Raw genomic sequence first — 17098 nt, 5'->3', positions numbered from 1 at the left:
CACAACAGTGAGAGGCCCGCGTACCGCAAAAAACAAAAAACAAAAAGGAAGTCCTGGGCAAGAGGAGCCTTCTCTGATCCGGAGAAGTCCTAAGGTAGGTGGTTGATAACAAAATGATCAATAAAAATAACTTTCCTATGTCCATGAATAATGAGTTAGTACATATAATGAAAGACAAGATCTCATTCAGGATAAAGACAAAAATACAAAATACCTAGGATCCGACATAATTAGAAATACATTGTGTCTATACAAAGAAGATCTATGAAATCTACTGAGATGCTAAAACCAGTCAGTGAAAGATTGATGAGGAACAGGACTTTTATGTAGCCTTTCAGTGAATTAGTTATTAGTTACAAATGAGGAAATAGTAAATCTATCGTGGAGAAACTGGAGGGCACCCCATTTATCAAGTGATCGAAGTGAACATCCCCAGTAATGGAACAAATGGACATCCTGTGCCTCCTGATGTGCAGGAAGGACAGTGTCACTTCTGAGTGTTAAAAATGTTTAACTTGGGGGCTTCCCTGGTGGCGCAGTGGTTGAGAGTCCGCCTGCCGATGCAGGGGACACAGGTTCGTGCCCCAGTCCGGGAAGATCCCACATGCCGCGGAGCAGCTGGGCCCGTGAGCCATGGCCGCTGAGCCTGCGCGTCCGGAGCCTGTTCTCTGCAACGGGAGAGACCACAACAGTGAGAGGCCTGCGTACCGCAAAAAAAAAAAAAAAAAAAAAAAAAAAGTTTAACTTGAATCTGATCAGGAGGATGAAACCAAACAAACCCAAATAGAGGAAAATTCTGACCTGCAGTCTTTAAAAATACCAAGGCAGTGAAAGGCCGAGGAACTGCTTCTGATTAAAGGAGATCAAAAAACATGACAACTCAAAGCAGTGGGTGATCAAAGTTGGATACTGAATTAGGAAAAAATTGTTATTGTCTGGGCATTATTGGGACAATGATGGGACTTGGAAGCCACAGACTTTCAAGCGATTCGTGGACAGAATTCATGGGATTCTGCAGTTCAGATGGGGAAAAAAATGCATCTTTTTCACTAATTACTATCTGAAATTAAGTTTTAATTGTTCTTTGTTCTACTTTATTATATAAAATGTATGAAATGCTGCTGAGACTTTGTAGTGTATTGTGAAGTACCTGCATGGTTTAAACTGATTGCATTTTCAATAATAGTGTTTTCTCTCCCCTCTGTGTTGGTGCATAAAGGTCTTTCTGTTGGTAGGATTCTGTATTTACCCAACATTACACATATTTAAAGTGTACAATTTGATGAGATTTGACGTATATATATACTCATAAAACAGTCACCACAATCAAGATAATCAACACATCTATCACCTCTCCCCTAAAGTGTGCCTTTTGTAATTTCCTCCCTTTTAAAATGTTGGCTACAAGTGACAATGCTATTAGCAGGATCTGATACTTGGTCACCAAAAGAAATTTTGGGTGTTTTAGTATCATTATAGAATTGATGCAGATACCTCAGATTATCATCTTTGCATGACACTATTTACATATTTATTTACTGAAACATTTGTTTAATACTTTAATGTATTTCAGTATTGGGTTTTGTTTTGTTTTGTTTCTTTGTAACCCTATGTATCTTTAAATGCCTTTAAAAACATTGTTCTGGCCTATGGACTTTACCAGACAGCCCAAGGAGTCACTGGCCCAAACCAAGTTAAGTGCTCATGTTCTAAAGAAACAGAACAGCCCCATGTGTGAGACCCTCATGTTCTGGCCTGTAGGGCTCTTCCACAGGCCAGTCCCCATATGGCCCTTTCAGAAACAAGCCAACCAATGGATGTGTGCAGAACTTCCTTCATGCTTTTTATTGCCTCACTCTTAATGTGAACAAAGTTCACCAGACATTTGGGGAAAGCCTACAACATAAAAGAGAAACTAAATAAACAACAAGAAATGGTTTCAGAGGAAAACCATGCAGGGAACATAAAAGATTTTTTTTTTTTTAAGAAGGCTTTCTAATTGCTCTCTTTAGTAATTAGCTTCAGAAAGATATCACATCCATAAAGCAAAACCAGGAAGAACAGATAACAAGAATGAGTTCTCAATGCTATTCCTTACATTAAAAATTAATTAGAAAATTTAGAAAATAAGGAACCTAAGAAACAGGATAAAATAAAGGGACAGAAAAGGGAAGGTACAGGGAATCTTGTTGCTTTGCCCAAAAAAAGGATCTGAGTACTTGGGATTTGCTAGCTAGTTCCAGAAGTGGGAGGCATGGTGGGGGCTGTGGACTAGTGTGGTAGATTACCCTGACTTCTCAACCCACCGTTGAATCACACCCTTGCAGTGTGAATTTACCTCACCTTCTGGACGAGGTGGAGTCTATTTCCACTCCCCTTGAATCTGGACTAGCCTTGTGACTTGCTTTGGTCAATAGAATGTGGCAGAAATGATGTACCATTTGGAGCCTAGGCCTAAAGAGCATTTTGCTCTCTCATGGAAAACCTGCCCAGCCATCATGAAAACAAGCCTAGGCTGGCCTGCTGGCGGATGAGAGACCACATGGGCAGAGATGATCCATCTCAGCTGAGCCCATCCTAGGCCAGTCAGTTCCCAACAGAATTGGCAACTGACTTCAAAGTCATGAGTGAGCTCGGATAAGATGAGAACTACCTAGCTAAGCCCAGCCCCAAATCACCAACCCACAGGATTGTGAGCTAAATAAGTGGTTGCTATTTTAGTCTGTTACATGTTGGGGTAGCTTTTTTTTTTTTTTTTAATTTATTTTAGGCTGTGTTGGGTCTTCATTGCTGCGCACAGGCTTTCTCTAGTTGTGGCTCACGGGCTGTAGAGCGCAGGCTCAGCAGTCGTGGCATACAGGCCCAGCCGCTCCGCGGCATGTGGGATCTTCCCGGACCAGGGCTTGAACCCGTGTCCCCTGCATTGGCAGGCGGATTCTTAACCACTGTGCCACCAGGGAAGTCCCTGGGGTAGCTTTTTTACTCAGCAATAGCCAACTGATACAACTGGCTCCCTCTGCCCCCTTCTAGAGTGTTTTCCTATGTTGGACAGAGGCTAGAAAGTAAGAAACTGCATTTCCCAGATTTTTTTTTTTTCGGCCACGCTGTGCAGCATGTGGGATCTTAGTTCCCCGACCAGGGATCGAACGCATGCCCCCTGCATTGGAAGTGTGGAGTCTTAACCACTGAATCGCCAGGGAAGTCCCTCCTGGATTCTTTTGCAGCTAGAGTTATGAGTATTAAGGTCTGACAATTAGATGCCCCACCAGAGATTGGGGGTGGGGGGCAGAGGCCATCTTCCCGCTGTCACTTATGCTGACAGCAAGGACACAGAGATGCAAGGTCTAGAGCCAGTCTCAGCAGCCGGACTCAGCATATTCCTGCATCAACCAGATGTTGAGACAGAGCCATGTGGAGCTGAGGGTGGCAGCAGTGGCCTCCTCAGTTCTGACCATGGTTATGGTAATGTGCTGTTGAACTCAGTTACTCCAGTGGCAGCCTTCTGACTCCTGCTTCTCCATTCCCCCTCACCATTTTGCACCAACTAATTCCCTGTATGAAATTCCTTCCTGTGAAAAAACTGACTCTGTCAAGTGTTGGTGAAGAAGAAGACTGTGCTGGAGAACCTGGATCCATCGATATACTTGCTGGTGGTAGTATAAAGTGGTGCAACCACTTTGGAGAATTGGTTGGAAGCTTCTAATAAAGCTAAACATACCCTACCCTCTTGTTCACCAATTTTTAAATGCATGCATAACTCCACAAAAAGACTTATATGTGAATGTTCATAGCAGCTTTATTCCTAATAGCCTAAACCCCGAAAAGGCTGAATATTCCACTAAAAGTAGAATAAATAAACAAATTGTGATATATTCATATAATGGGATACTGCTCAGCAATGAAAGAGAAATTCCTGACACACGGAACAGCATAGATGGATGTCAGCAATGTTGTGTAAAAGATGCCAGAGACAAAACAGTATGTATGATGTGATTCCATTTATATTAAATTCAAGATCAGGCAAAACTAAACAATGATGATGGAATCAGAATAGTGACTGAGGATGGAGACTGAAAAAGGAGTACAAGGGAACTTTCTGGGGAGATGGAAATATCCTAGATCTTGATCTAGGAGCTGGTTACACAGGTATTTACTTGGATAAAAGGTAATCAATTTTCACAGTTAAAATGGATGTATTTCACGAAATGTAAATCATGCTTCAAGAAACAAAAACCTTTTGTGCACATAATACCTACAGTGATTTCTGTTTTCTGCACTGAGCTCCAGATCCTGGGGGAGGGGCCCTAGGAAAAGAGACAGCAAGAGGGCCTGAAAGCAAGTCAGGCACCAATAAGTATGGCAGGAAGCTGGGCTCTTGGGGGATGTGGCCAGGGAATGGCCTTCTGCTTTGGGGGAGGTGTGTGAATTTTAGGAACTCCAATATCTAACTTTGAAGGCATGTCCTACCCATGCACTCATTTCCCTGTTTTTCCCGAAACTGCAAGTAAATGTCTGTTGCCAAGCAACTTATGTCAGTAGTTCTCAGAAAGGAAGGGCAGGATGGCAGCCCCTGAGTGGCAGGTGATGAGTAACACAATGTCCTGAGGTTGGTGAGGCCACACAGACCATAGGGGGTTGGATAGCCCCAGAGGCGCTGGCTGCAGCAGGGATCGGACCCATGAGCTGACACAGACCAAGTCCCTTCCTCCTCCTGAGACCCCTGAGAGGTAAGGTGGACTCATACCAGACCAGACCCTTTTATGTCCTTCCCATGTGGCTGGGCGAGGCAAGGGTGATTCCAGGAAGCCAGAGGACTCAGAGATCCGGCACTGTAGAAGAGAAAGTACTAGAAGAAAAGACACCAGAGTGTTACCAGTAGTTTTTTCTGGGTGGTGGATTATAAGTATGAATTTTGGTTTTCTTCCTCAAACATTTCTGTTTTTCCCCATACTAACTTTATAAGCATGTATTAATTTTTCATAATAAAGTTGACAGTGTAAAAAAATAAAATAGTTTAAAGAATAACAATTTAAAAACTTATTACTTGAAATGAGGTTGTAAAGGCAGGGATTATATTTTGTTTTTCAGTTTGGAGAGTCCCCTGAAGGAACTTAGACATTTGAACATGTACATTTTTGGGGCCCTCTGACACTGTCTTTGGGCCTGACTTTGGTCTCTGGGGGGAAACATGAGCTGGTGGTTGCTGAGTCATAGCATGTGAGCCACAGCCTTCCTTGGAGCACTGGTCTTGGAGACATGGGCCACCTGCCTGGGGATGAACTTTACTGGTGAGGGGGCCTCCTAGGACCTCAATGGAGCGGGGGTGACCTGTAGTATAGATCACTCTCTGGACTTGCCTTTCCCCTAATAAATGCACAATGATCAATAAATTTTATTCATGAAATAGGGTGGGATGCAGTCAACAGTGAAAGATAATATAAATAGCTGGATAGAGTCAAAAGATGATTTTTAAATTTCACTTAAAATTTTCATTTTCAAATAATTTCAGACTTACGAAACAGTTGCAAAAATAATACAAATGTTTACATCTTACGTAACCACAGTACAATGACCAAAACCAGAAAATTAACCGTAATAGAATATTAACTAATCCGAAGGCCTTAGTAAGAGTTCATCATTTGTCCCACTGATGTCCTTTTTCAGTTTCAGGGTCCAACCCAGAATCCCACATTGCTTTTAGTTGTTATGTTTCTTTATTCTCCTTTAATCTGGAGCAGTTCCTCAGTCTTTCCTTGTCTTTCATGTCCTTCACATTTTTGGAGAGTTATTCTATAGATCAGTGCTGTCCAATACAACTTAAAAAAAACTGGCCAATAGAACTTTCTGTGATGATAGAAATACTCTATATCTATGCTGTCCAATATGATAGTCATTAGCCACATGAAAATAGCATTTGAAATGTGGCTAGTGGGGATGAGGAACTGAATCTTACTTTTTTTTTTTTACATCTTTATTGGAGTATAATTGCTTTACAATGGTGTGTTAGTTTCTGCTTTATAACAAATGAATTTTACATTTTATTTAATTTTAATTAAAATAGCTATATGTGGCAAGTGGCTACGGTATTGTGTAGGACAGCTGTTGAATGTTCCTTATTTTGGGTTTCCTCAGATTATGAGTTTTAGCAAGAATACCATAGATGTGATGTTGTGCCCTCCTTTGGTTCCCTGAAAAAGGTGGCAGGAAACTACCTAGACCTGGATTTTTATTGTGGCAAAATATACATAATGTAAAATTTACCATTTTAACCAGTTTTAATTGTAAAGTTCTGTGGCATTAAGTACATTTACATTGTGCATTCATCACCATCATCCATTCCAGAACTTTTTCCTCTTCCCCAGCTGAAACTCTCTACCCATTAGACACTACCTCTCCATTCTCCATTGCCTCAAGCCCCTGGCAATCACCATTCTACTTTCTACTCTGTGAATTTGACTACTCTAGATCCCTTATGTAAGTGGAGTCATACAGTTGTCCTTTTGTGACTGGCTTATTTCACTTAGTATAATGCTGTCAAAGTTCATCCATGTAATAGCATATGTTAGAATTTTTGTCCTTTTTAAGGCTAAATAATATTCCATTGTATGTATATACTATATTTTGTTCTATCCATTCATCCATCAATAGACATTTGGGTTGCTTCTCCCTTGTGGCTATTGTGAATAATGCTGCTATCCTGGTGGCCAGTAAATGAAAGAGAGCTATGACTGCACCCTCAAACTCGGTACCTCTGCCAGTGTTAATGGTAGTAGGACTAACGGCCTTCCAGACAATGGTTTCACAGATGTTGGTGGCAATAAAGAGGGAAATCCCAGACCCCAAGCTGTAACCCTTCTGTAGCAGCTCATCTAACAGCAGCACAATCAAACCAGCAACAAACAACTGAATGATGATAAGGAGACAGATTCCAGAACCCATTTCAGCGGGATCCCCGTACATGCCCGTCATGACATACACAATGGCTTGCCCGATGGTAATGATCATACCAAATAGTTTCTGGGCTCCATTGAATAGGGCTCTGTCTTTGGGTGTATCTCCAACTCTGGGCTCTATCTTTGGGTGTGTCTCCAACTTCAATGATTTTGGCTCCAGCTAACAACTGCATAATCAAACCAGATGTTACAATTGGGGAGATACCCAATTCCATTAGCATTCCTCTGTGGGATGCAAGAATAACTCTCATCCAGTAGAAAGGATCTGCAGAATCTGATGACATGATTCCAAATAGTGGTATCTGACAACATACTAAGAAGATGAAGAGAGTTATAGCAGTCCGTAGTACCTCCTCTCCAAACTTGATTTTCCTTTCATGTTTCTGAATTTCTGGTAGAACTGCACAGGAAGGTTTGATAACTTCTAAAAATTTGATGCCCGTGGTGGCGGCTAGGGCAGCCGGGCTGGGCCCTGATACCTCGGCGCGGCCGTCGCTCGGGTCCCGCGGCTCGGGCCTCGGGGCCCACTCCCGACACGCTCTGGCCTGCCCCGCCTATTTTTACTTTTTTGAGGAACTGCCGTACTGTTTTGCATAGCAGCTGCACCATTTCACATTCCCACCCGAAATGTATAAAGGTTCCAATTTCTCCATATCCTTGCTGACACCTCATTTTGTTTGTTTCTTCTATAATAGCTGGTTGATATTTGCTGTAGACTGACTGTTTTTGTCTGCTCCACTCCCCCATTCATATATTGAAAACTAATCCCCAATGTGACGGTATTTGGAGGTGGGGTCATTGGGAGGTGATTAGATCATAAGGGTGAAGCCCTCATGAATAGAATTAGTGCTTTTTTTTTGAATTTTATTTATTTTTTTATACAGCAGGTTCTTATTAGTCATCCATTTTATACACATCAGTGTATAGATGTCAACCCCAATCTCCCAGTTCATCACACCACCCCTTCCCCACCCCCGCGCTGCTTTCCCCCCATGGTGTCCATACGTTTGTTCTCTACATCTGTGTCTCAATTTCTGCCCTGCAAACCAGTTCATCTGTACCATTTTTCTTGGTTCCATATATATGCGTTAATATATGATATTTGTTTTTCTCTTTCTGACTTACTTCACTCTGTATGACAGTCTCTAGATCCATACACGTCTCTACAAATGACCCAATTTCGTTCCTTTTTATGGCTGAGTAATATTCCACTGTATATATGTACCACATCTTCTTTATCCAGTCATCTGTCAATGGGCATTTAGGTTGCTTCCATGACCTGGCTATTGTAAATAGTGCTGCAGTGAACATTGGGGTGCATGTGTCTTTTTGCATTATGGTTTTCTCTGGGTATATGCCCAGTAGTGGGATTGCTGGATCATATGGTAATTCTATTTTTAGTTTTTTAAGGAACCTCCATACTGTTCTCCATAGTGGCTGTATCAATTTACATTCCCACCAACAGTGCAAAAGGGTTCCATTTTCTCCACACCCTCTCCAGCATTTGTTGTTTGTAGATTTTCGGATGATGCCCATTCTAACTGGTGTGAGGTGATACCTCATTGCAGTTTTAATTTGCATTTCTCTAATAATTAGTGATGTTGATCAGCTTTTCATGTGCTTCTTGGCCATCTGTATGTCTTCTTTGGAGAAATGTCTATTTAGGTCTTCTGCCCAATTTTGGATTGGGTTGTTTATTTTTAAAATATTGAGCTGCATGAGCTGTTTATATATTTTGGAGATTAATCCTTTGTCTGTTGATTCGTTTGCAAATATTTTCTCGCATTCTGAGGGTTGTCTTTTCATCTTGTTTATGGTTTCCTTTGCTGTGCAAAAGCTTTTAAGTTTCATTAGGTCCCATTTGTTTATTTTTTTATTTCTTTCCATTACTCTAGGAGGTGGATCAAAAAAGATCTTGCTGTGATTTATGTCAAAGAGTGTTCTGCGTATGTTTTCCTCTAAGAGTTTTATAATGTCTGGTCTTACATTTAGGTCTCTAATCCATTTTGGTTTTATTTTTGTGTATGGTGTTAGGGAGTGTTCTAATTTCATTCTTTTACATGTAGCTGCCCAGTTTTCCCAGCACCACTTATTGAAGAGACTGTCTTTTCTCCATTGTATATCCTTGCCTCCTTTGTCATGGATTAGTTGACCATAGGTGTGTGGCTTTATCTCTGGGCTTTCTATCTTGTTCCATTGATCTATATTTCTGTTTTTGTGCCAGTACCATATTGTCTTGATTACTGTAGCTTTGTAGCGTAGTCTGAAGTCAGGGAGTCTGATTCCTCCAGCTCTGCTTTTTTCCCTCAAGGCTGCTTTGGCTATTCGGGGTCTTTCGTGTCTCCATACAAATTTTAAGATTTTTTGTTCTAGTTCTGTAAAAAATGCCATTGGTAATTTGATAGGGATTGCATTGAACCTTTAGATTGCTTTGGGTAATGTAGTCATTTTCACAATATTGATTCTTCCAATCCAGGAACATAGTATATCTCTCCATCTGTTGGTATCATCTTTAATTTCTTTCATCAGTGTCTTATAGTTTTCTGCATACAGGTCTTTTGTCTCCCTAGGTAGGTTTGTTCTGGGTATTTTATTCTTTTTATTGCAATGGTAAATAGGAGTGTTTCCTTAATTTCTCTTTCAGAATTTTCATCATTAGTATATAGGAATGCAAGAGATTTCTGTGCATTAATTTTGTGTCCTGCAACTTTACCAAATTCATTGATTAGCTCTAGTAGTTTTCTGGTGGCATCTTTAGGATTCCCTATGTATAGTATCATGTCATCTGCAAACAGTGACAGTTTTACTTCTTCTTTTCCAATTTGTATTCCTTTTATTTCTTTTTCTTCTCTGATTGCCATGGCTAGGACTTCCAAAACTATGTTGAATAATAGTGGTGAGAGTGGACATCCTTGCCTTGTTCTTGATGTTAGAGGAAGTGCTTTCAGTTTTTCACCATTGAGAATGATGTTTGCTGTGGGTTTGTCATATACAGCCTTCATTATGTTGAGGTAGGTTCCCTCTGTGCCCACTTTCTGGAGAGTTTTTATCATAAATGGGTGTTGAATTTTGTCAAAAGTTTTTTCTGCATCTATTGAGATGATCGTATGGTTTTTCTCCTTATTTTTGACTGCACTGGGTCTTCATTGCTGTGCGTGGACATTCTCTAATTGCGGCGAGTGGGGGCTACTCTTCGTTGCAGTGCGTGAGCTTCTCACTGTGGTGGCTTCTCTTGTTGCGGAGCACGGGCTCTAGGCGCGTGGGCTTCAGTTGTTGTGGCACGTGGGCTCAGTAGTTGTGGCTCGCAGGCTTAGTTCCTCCACGGCATGTAGGATCTTCCCAGACCAGGGCTCGAACCCATGTCCCCTGCATTGGCAGGTGGATTCTTTTTTTCTAAACATCTTTATTGGAGTATAGTTGCTTTACAATGGCGTGTTAGTTTCTACTGTATAACAAAGTGAATCAGCTATACATATACATATATCCCCATATCTCCTCCCTCTTGCATCTCTCTGCCACCCTCTCTATCCCACCCCTCTAGGTGGACACAGGGCACCAAGCTGATCTTCCTGTGCTATGCGGCTGCTTCCCACTAGCTATTTTACATTTGGTAGTGTATATATGTCCATGCCACTCTCTCACTTCGTCCCAGCTTACCCTTCCCCCTCCCTGTGTCCTCAAGTCCATTCTCTATGTCTGCATCTTTATTCCTGTCCTGCCCCTAGGTTCTTCACAACCTTTTTTTTTTTTTTAGATTCCATATATATGTGCTAACATATGGTATTTTTTTTCCCTTTCTGACTTACTGCTCTCTGTATGACAGGTTCTAGGTCCATTCACCTCACTATAAATAACTCAATTTCGTTTCTTTTTATGGCTGAGTAATATTCCATTGTATATATGTGCCACATCTTCTTTATCCATTCATCTGTTGATGGACACTTAGGTTGCTTCCATGTCCAGGCGATTGTAAATAGAGCTGCAATGAACATTGTGGTACATGACTCTTTTTGAATTATGGTTTTCTCAGGGTGTATGCCCAGTACTGGGATTGTTGGGTTGTATGGTAGTTCTATTTTTAGTTTTTTGAGGAACCTCCATACTGTTCTCCATAGTGGCTGTATCAATTTACATTCCCACCAACAGTGCAAGAGGGTTCCCTTTTCTCCACACCCTCTCCAGCATTTATTGTTTGTAGTTTTTTTTTTTTTTTTTTTTTTGCGGTACGCGGGCCTCTCACTGTTGTGGCCTCTCCCGTTGCGGAGTACAGGCTCCGGACGCACAGGCTCAGCGGCCATGGTTCATGGGCCCAGCCGCTCCACGGCATGTGGGATCTTCCCGGACCAGGGCACAAACCTGTGTCCCCTGCATCGGCAGGCGGCCTCTCAACCACTGCGCCACCAGTGAAGCCCTGTTTGTAGATTTTTTGATCATGGCCATTCTAATTGCTGTGAGGTGATACCTCATTGTAATTTTGATTTGCATTTCTCTAACGATTAGTGATGTTGAGCATCGTTTCATGTGTTTGTTGTCAATCTGTGTACCTTCTTTGGAGAAATGTCTATTTAGGTCTTCTGCCCATGTTTGCATTGGGTTCTTTAAAAAAAAAAAATTTATTTATTTATTGGCTGTGTCGGGTCTTCGTTTCTGTGCATGGGCTTTCTCTAGTTGCGGCGAGTGGGGGCTACTCTTCCTTGCAGTGCGTGGACTTTTGATTGTCGTGGCTTCTCTTGTTGCAGAGCATGGGCTCTAGGCGTGCGGGCTTCAGTAGTTGTGGCATGCGGGCTCAGTCGTTGTGGCTCGCGGGCTCTAGAGCTCAGGCTCAGTAGTTGTGGTGCATGGGTTTAGTTGCCCTGCGGCATGTGGGATCTTCCCGGGCCAGAACTCAAACCAGTGTCGCCTACATTGGCAGGCGGATTCTTAACCACTGCGCCACCAGGGAAGCCCTGTTTGTTTTTTTGATATTGAGCTGCATGAGCTGCTTGTATATTTTGGAGACTAATCCTTTGTCAGTTGCTTCGTTTGCAAATATTTTCTCCCATTCTGAGGGTTGTCTTTTCATCTTGTTTATGGTTTCCTTTGCTGTGCAAGAGCTTTTAAGTTTCATTAGGTCTCATTTATTTATTTTTGTTTTTATTTCCATTTTCTAGGAGGTGGGTCTAAAAGGATCTTTCTGTGATTTATGTCATGGAGTGTTCTGCGTATGTTTTCCTCTAAGAGTTTTATAGTGTCTGGCCTTACATTTAGGTCTTTAATCCATTTTGAGTTTATTTTTGTGTATGGTGTTAGGGAGTGTTCTAATTTCATTCTTTTATATGTAGCTGTCCAGTTTTCCCAGCACCACTTATTGAAGAGGCTGCCTTTTCTCCATTGTATATTCTTGCCTCCTTTATCAAAGATAAGGTGACCATATGTGCGTGGGTTTATCTCTGGCAGGCGGATTCTTAACGACTGCGCCACCAGGGAAGTCCGTAGAATTAGTGCTTTTTTAAGAGAGCTCCCTTGCTCCTTCTGCCTTCTGAGGACACAGTGAGAAGACTGAGTCTGTGAACAAGGAAGACAGCTCTTACCAGACACCTAATCTGTTGGCACCTTGATCTTGGACTTCCCAGCCTCCAGAACCAAGAAATAAATGTTTGTTGTATAAGCCACCCAGCCTATGGTATTTTTGTTAGATCAGCCCAAATGCAGTAAGTCAGTATCTCATTGTGTTTTTCAGGAAGCTGTATTTTTTAAAGCCTTGCAAGGTCCAGCAAAGACAGAGGATGACAACTGCATTTGAAAGCCAGTCACCATACTCCCAATGGTCTTCCTGCAAGAATTAGATATGAGGTCACTGAATTTGGGGTGGGTAGCAAGCAGGAGTAAATTCTCAAACTAATCAACATTCACCCTGTCTTGGCTGAGCTGGCTTTATCACAGTTGAGTTCAGGTGTGATGTTAACAACATTTTGTAAATGCTGAATGTTGTGAAATATCCACAGGGTTACTACATAAAGTAATAAAATCTCATCTGAATGGTGTTCAGGCATCTTTCTACGATTCAGTTTGGTACCACTGATTTTGGAGACAGGTGTGTGCTCAGGCATTTGCAAGTGATCTCAGCCAAACCTCTTAGCCCTCAGTTGTCTGTCATTATTTTTTAAGTTTAAAAAATTTTTTTTTATTATTTCGAAAAAATTTATTATTTATTTATTTTTGGCTGTGTTGGGTCTTTGTTGCCGCGCACTGGCTTTCTCTAGTTACGGCGAGCGGGGGCTACTCTTTGTTGAGGTGCCCAGGTTTCTCATTGCGGTGGCTTCTCTTGTTCCGGAGCATGGGATCTAGGTGTGTGGGCTTCAATAGTTGTGGTACAGGGGTTCAGTAGTTGTGGCTCATGGGTTCTATAATTCAGGCTCAGTAGTTGTGATACAGGGGCTTAGTTGCTCCGTGGCATGTGGGATCTTTCAGGACCAAGGCTCAAACCCATCCCCTGCATTGGCAGGTGGATTCTTAACCACTGCACCACCAGGGAAGCCCTGTCTTTCTTTTCAAAGTTGCAGTATAAAGTGTAACAACACTTTTTCTAAAAGAATTTTTTTTGATGTGACTTTTTTTTTTTAAGTCTTTATTGAACTTGTCACAACATTGCTTCTGTTCTATGTTTTGGCCTTTTTTTGGCCACGAGGCATGTGGGATCTTAGCTCCCCGACCAGGGATTGAACCTGCACCCCCTGCATTGAAAGGCAAAGTCTTCACCACTGGACCGCCAGGGAAGTCCTAAAAAGTGTAACAATCTTAAGTGTACAGATGACGTATTTTTACATATGTGCAAGCCCAGGTACCCACCACTCACATCAAGATATTGAACATTTCCATCACTCCAGAACGCTCTTTTGTACCCACTCCTCAACATTCCCCAGAGGTAACCAGTGATATGATTTCTGTTTATGTAGACGAGTTTTGCCTGTTTTTGAACCTTATCGTACCTTGTGGCTGGGAACAGACAGCATGTACTTTTTGTGCTGGGCTTGTTTAGCCATGTTGCCCATTCATCCTGGTAAGATTCATGCATGTTGTATCGATAGTTTTTCGCCTTTGTTGTTTTTCACTTCTGTGTACACCACAGTTTGTCTCTCCATTCTATTAATGGACATTTGGGTTGTTTCTAGAGTTTGCCTATTGTCAATACAGCCACTATGAACATTATCTATTGTGCATGTTTCCAGGTGGACTCATAGGTCAACCAGGAGTGATTGCTGGGTGATAGGGTTGGCATATGTTTAACTTAAGAACTGCCAAACGTTTTTCCAAATCTTTTAATCTTTCTTTAAAATAGGAAAAAATAAACCTCTACCTGGTTATTTTGCGGATATTTAATGGGCCCTAAGGTATAAGACTTTAAGTCTGTACCTGGAACTCAGTGGGCACTCAATAATTGCTGGCCTCTGGCCCAGCAGAGGAAGGGCGAGGTGGTAGGCGAGCACTGCCGTGAGGTACCGCCCTAAATCATTGATCGGAGGAGGCCTTTCCCACGCAGCACTCAAGGCCCACACCCTGCGAGCCGGGCGAGCCAACCTTGGCGCCCCTGCCCTGCATACAGCTACATGCCCCGATCCTGCCTCCTCAAGTCCAGAATGAGTGTCGCCTGGCTGGGTACTCATACCCTTGTGAACTCTGCGTGACACCGGACGTTTATTGAGCACTGACTGTGTGCTTAGGCCCTGGGCGTCCAGGAGCGAACTACATAAAGACCCTCACCCCTCAAATTACTCGGCGGAAGGAGGGGGTAGCTTCGCGTGGGAAGCGTCGGGATCGAGCCCACCACGGTTTCTACTTGGTTTCTAGTCAGACCCTGGGCTTCCCCTGGAAGTTGCTCGAGACGAAGACGGAAAGATCATCTGCACTTTCGTGGACTTAGTAGGAACCCAGGTCTGTCCCGAGCGCGCGTCCAGAGCCTCGAGGCCCCGCAAACAGAGGCCAAGTGCCCGCCCCCGCTGTCTGCCCAATGGCCGCGCGGCCCTACCCCCCGCCCTTCCCTCCCTGAAGGGGAGGGTTCCCGGCTGTCCGCGACTGGAGGCAGGTCGCCGGGTCGTGGCTACCCAAGGTAAGATCGTCACCTTGGGAGCTCGGTCCTCTGGACTCAGGGCGCACAGATGCCTTTCGGGGAGGTGGTACGCGGCGCAGGAGCCGAGTGGGACTAGGAGTCCGCCGGGGTGCACGGGGCTTGGGGCGCGCGGGGAGCTGGGAAGAGCAGGTACTAACGCATAGGGTGTTCGGGGCAGCGAGAGCTCCGTGCACCGCATCCAGCACCGGGGGCTCGGGAGGTGGGTGGCGCGGGCGCCTGCTCGGGCTGGAGGGGAGGTTGGGCCGGAAGGAGAAGGGCGCTGGCTACTGAGCTCCTCCAGTTGCCCACAGGCCCAGGGTGACTCCCAGGCGAGGCCTAGCCCGGGTGCGCCAATCTCTGGCGGCCGCGCTTTTGGGGGTCGCGGACTGCCGCCCTCCCTTGGTTCTTGGCTGTTTTCGGTGGTTCAGAACAGCCTCCCGGTCCTCCGCGGACCTGGGTCTGGCCCGGGAATTCAGGAATAGGAGCCGAGACTGTGAGGCCTCGCCCCTTCCGGGAGGGCGGAGCGCTCTAAACTCAGCTTCTGGCGCAGTCGGGTCAGAACTCTCCTAGACGCGACGGTCAGGAACTATCCGCCCCACATCTTATCTGAGGCCGGAAGGAGGTGCCTGGAAAACACTGGAAAAAACAAAACCGACATTCTTCGTTTGGAGGCTCAAAAACATCTGGAAGGACATCTGGAAGAACCTGAGAACCCGGCTGTTGTGGAGGGCAGGGTTAGAACGTCCTCAGACGTGTCCGAAAGATTTCCATACCTCGCAAGAGAAGGGACTAAATAGTGCATCTTCCGAGGCACACAGTCACTTAGCGACCCCCCTCACCCAGGCAGTGTCCTTGGCCCCTTCCAGGGCTTCAAGGCAGGGGGCTGTGTGAGTCTCACTTGCCGCAGGGGTCTCTAAGCCCTGCAAGGTGTATGGTGAGCTGCAATGAGGCAGCAAGTTCTGGGTTCAAATCCTGTTAGGCCACTGGTCAGCTGTGCAACTTGGCATCGCTTGTCCTCTTGGGATTGTGGCAAGAATTAAATGAAAGAAACTTAGGATGTGCCTGCCTATAGTGGACCCTCAATAAATGTGAACAAATATGGGCTTCCTTTCTTTTTGGTTGGACAATTACATACACCCATACTCCCCAAACTCTTTGCCTCAAAGGCTGAGGCTGGGATGCAGAAGAATGTATCACCTGACTCTCTCCTGGTACTTCTCTGGGTCCCATGGGAGGGAAGGAGGGATCTGTTCGCCACCACAGAGTTGTTCCCCCGCCCCACCTCTCTGATCCTCTTGATTTCTGTCACTGGTACTCGCCCCACCAGGAATGTAGCACCTGGTGGTTGGCAAAGCAGGTCATGCAGCATGTGGCTATGAGGCTGGTGGGCTGCAGGTAGGGAGGACTACTGCTCCATTTCCCATGTGGCAGGGGACTGGTGGCCTCAGCAGCTTCTGGGCACTCTCTACTCTGCAGCACTGTCTCTTAGAGGTCCCACCCAAGCTTGACATCCAAGTTTCTACTCCAGCCTGCCCCTCTCCTCTGCCCACTTCCCTCCCTGAAAACCCCTTTGGATATCCAATAGCATCTCAAGCTTCACTTGTTCAAAATGGAACTCTGGAGTCCTCTCTGCACCACTGCTTCTCCCCCAGACTCTCTGGCTTGCTAAGTGGCACCCTCCATCCACCTAGTGCCTTGATTCTTCTCTCTCCTTCACCTCCCATATCCACAAAATACCAGGAATCCAGCCATCTCTTGCCACCTTCATGGTTACCATCCTGGCCATACCCATCATGTATTCCCTGCTGTGGCCTCCTGACTTGTCTCCCTGCTTCCGTCCTGCCCCCTCCCCAGTCCAGGATCCTCACCACCACCACAGAGGTCTTTAACATAAATCAAATAAGTCAAATCAAATAAAATCCTCTCCCTTTCCTGCTCAAAGCCCTCCAATGGCTCCCTGTTTCACTCCAAATAAAACCCAAAGTCCCTTCCTGTAATGCCCTACATTAGTGGCCCTTCCCAACCTCCTTGACTTGAACTCTGCCCCTCCCCCTAGCTT

The 17098-nt window shown here is 44.3% G+C and overlaps 1 protein-coding gene across 6 annotated transcripts in view; it reads left to right on the top strand.

The window, feature by feature from the left end:
• AP5S1 (adaptor related protein complex 5 subunit sigma 1) overlaps nt 1–17098 on the top strand; it is a 39954-nt gene that overhangs the window by 12784 nt on the left and 10072 nt on the right. For 2 of the 6 annotated variants that reach the window (XM_030847604.3, XM_030847603.3), the window contains exon 2: nt 14781–15039. The exons of 1 other annotated variant lie outside the window; for it this stretch is intronic. The gene's annotated coding sequence lies outside the window, so the exon portion shown is untranslated. Of the gene's footprint in view, nt 1–75; nt 95–14780; nt 15040–17098 lie in introns of those variants that run through there. 3 more of the 6 variants (XM_060284927.2, XM_030847605.3, XM_070043646.1) reach the window with 3 other exon arrangements.

This window comes from Globicephala melas, chromosome 15 (assembly GCF_963455315.2).
Source record: "Globicephala melas chromosome 15, mGloMel1.2, whole genome shotgun sequence".
In the NCBI taxonomy this organism is placed as follows: domain Eukaryota; kingdom Metazoa; phylum Chordata; class Mammalia; order Artiodactyla; family Delphinidae; genus Globicephala; species Globicephala melas.
Note: the sequence above shows the minus strand (reverse complement) of the source record. Positions and strands in the feature narration are given on the sequence as shown.